Here is a 2,929-nt window from a genome sequence, read left to right as displayed (position 1 = left end):
TAGAACGGATTAGCATTTTAAATTCATTTTAATTGGCGAGACAAGCCGACATACCCCATTTATAAGACAGGCCTTGGCGGAGCGGAGCGAGTTGGGGTAAACCGGCCCACTTTGCCATCCCCTACATACATATAACTATTCTTGGTATGAGATGAGAAAGAACCTTATCTGAATCTAAATGTAATCCATTCATTGCACACAATTCGATGAGCATGGGTTAAGCCATTGTTTTCTAACTCATTCATGCTATGATGCTGATATCTTCTTCTTTCTTCTACTCAATAAACTAAGTGCATAAATTTATTAAAATGGCAGTTAAATATCTCTTTCAAGTAGCCCCCTTTTTTTTCTTCTTCTTTCTTTTATTTTTCATGGTAATGGTCAATAAACAAAAGGAAAAATAAGTAGTTTGATTACAAGACTTAGAAGTAACTTATTCGAGTAAAAGTAAGTGCTAAAAAATTTTGGTTATAACATTAAGAATTCAAATTTGAAAGCCTGTCCGAATATAATTAAATTATTAATATTTTTCCATAAACTTTATGAGAAAAAAATATTGAGATTTAATATAATTTTCAGTATATTAATCCATTATCAACAATGCAACAAATAATTATATTTTTCCGAGTCAAAACATTTTTTGTGGGTTTCACATCAATAAAACAATATGGACAATTTTTTTTCGATCTGAAAATAGGTTTTTGGTCTTGAGCTATCCTTTTGTTTTATTTGGACTTGGGTTTTTTTGTCTCATTTGTTTCTCTAAAAAAACAAGGAGGCCCAATGATCTTATTGGGCTTCTTTTTAAGCTTGTGCTTATAGGTGTGGACAAAGCCCAAGCCCGTTATCAACCTAATTTACGCAAAGATCCTTTATCTCATGTTATTGCATACTCCTTTTTTTGTTTTTGGATGCAAATTGCATACTACTATTTATTAGTCAAATTGGTCTACAAGATATGACCAAAAACAAGAGAGTTTAAGAAACTTATCGTCAACATAGACCATGTTAGTTCACTGGGAAATAAGTTTGTTTCTTATTTAATTGTCTCAAGTTTGAGTTCTTGAGATAACAACACTTGTACACAGATAAATAGTCATAGTTATTAAGTTAAATTAGCTGAATTTCTAATAAAAAAATTACAAAGACTTTAGAACCTTGAAAGTTGTTAATCTTTAAAATTTTGTTGTTTCAAAAGCTAAAATGAAACTTTAATTTGAATATGGAAGAAAATAATTAAATTAGTTGGATTTCTTTAAAATTTAGGATCATAAATTCAGTAATTCACACATGTTTGATAAGACTATCAAGGTGTTAGACGTCATTAGTATTAGATTGATTTTGTTATTATAATTAGATTGCATTATTTTTTGTCTATAAATAAACACTTCTCATTGTACATGCATACAACACAATAATATTTAAATATTAAATTTATTCTTACATTATTATGACGAATTCTACCAACTAGGCAAGTAATAATAAAAATGATATAGGTAACTGTTACTGATCCAGCCTACGGATCCTGCACCCGGAACGAACCCCGAACCCGGTCGCTCGGGTTCAAACCCGCTCCGCCACTCGAAGGGCCCGAAACCGACCCGATAAGAACTCCTAACCAACTTTTAAATTCAAATGTCTCCCTTATCTTAGCTAAACAAGATAAAATATGATACTCACCATCACTTATAAATAAAGGACTCAGGTCCCTCCAGGTATTCATTCATTCCTCACATTTCTACCTCTTAGATTCATTCTGACTTGAGCGTCGGAGTGTCTTTGCAGGTACCACCACTCATTGCTCCAGTCAAATAATCCGGTATCCGCCTCGATCCGCAGGTTCTCGATCCACCTCTCAACCCGTACCGGAAGTCTCCAGTACAATAACAATTTAAATTCTCCCATTATCAAGGCTCAAAACTAAAATAAGAGGGAAAAAATATAAATAATTTTCACCACTCATCAATATCGAAGTTGATGTTGCATAGCACCAAATAAAAATAACATAGCCTGGCTGAAAGAAACAAGCAAAGATATTGAATGCTGTGTTGAGGTCCCTTCCATCATTTTGGGGGCGCAGTGGTCCAAATTCATCACAAAATTTAGTAGTAGGGACTAGGCACTACTGTGGTCCTCATTCATAAGGAGAAATAAAATATCAAAGCACCTCACACAAAAGACAATAATAAAGAAATGTTAGAAAATTATCAAAATTTAATATTTTAGTAATTAATTAGTTATTAATATTTAAAAAATTAAAATATCTTGTTTGATTATTAAATTAAAGGAATTAGGTTGATGGTTAAAAGTGATGACTAAAAATAATAAATTTGGATAGTTCTCTAGTATTTTTTTACAGTGACATGTATGCTCATTTTTTTTTTTTTGAAATTTTGTTTAATTATTTATTTATTTTGGTGTGCACGCATGGATTTAAGGCTACCAAGCTTCTATTGTAGCTAAATGCGGGTAGGTCCCCTTAGGCAAAGAATAGTCCACAAATACAACATCTGCCAGGTGCCTGAAGATTTGTTTGGAAATCAGACAATTATTAATTAATGTTATGTTTGCTTATGTAAAAAATTAAGGGGTTATGTTAGGAAATTAATGATTTTTTTGAATAACATGAACAATGAATTTTAAAATAATAAAATTGGTTTAATTCAAGTAAAATACACTATACTTTAAATTACTCATCTAAATCTTAATATCAGAATAATCATCTGTATACTTAGTGAATTGAACATCTGATATATTCATTATTCACATTGTTTAATATTTTCATTGTCTACCTATATTTTTTTAAAATTAAGGTTGTTATTGCTTATATAAGTATATAAATAACTTTTTGGGTGCTAGAATAACTTTATCCGTTATATATATATGATAAATGATTGAAAAATTAAATTTTTTTATTTCTTTTTACATT

The sequence above is a fragment of the Arachis ipaensis genome, chromosome B06, assembly GCF_000816755.2.
Source record: "Arachis ipaensis cultivar K30076 chromosome B06, Araip1.1, whole genome shotgun sequence".
NCBI lineage: Eukaryota > Viridiplantae > Streptophyta > Magnoliopsida > Fabales > Fabaceae > Arachis > Arachis ipaensis.
The sequence above is the reverse complement of the archived record's forward strand: the minus strand, read 5'-3'. Positions refer to the sequence as shown.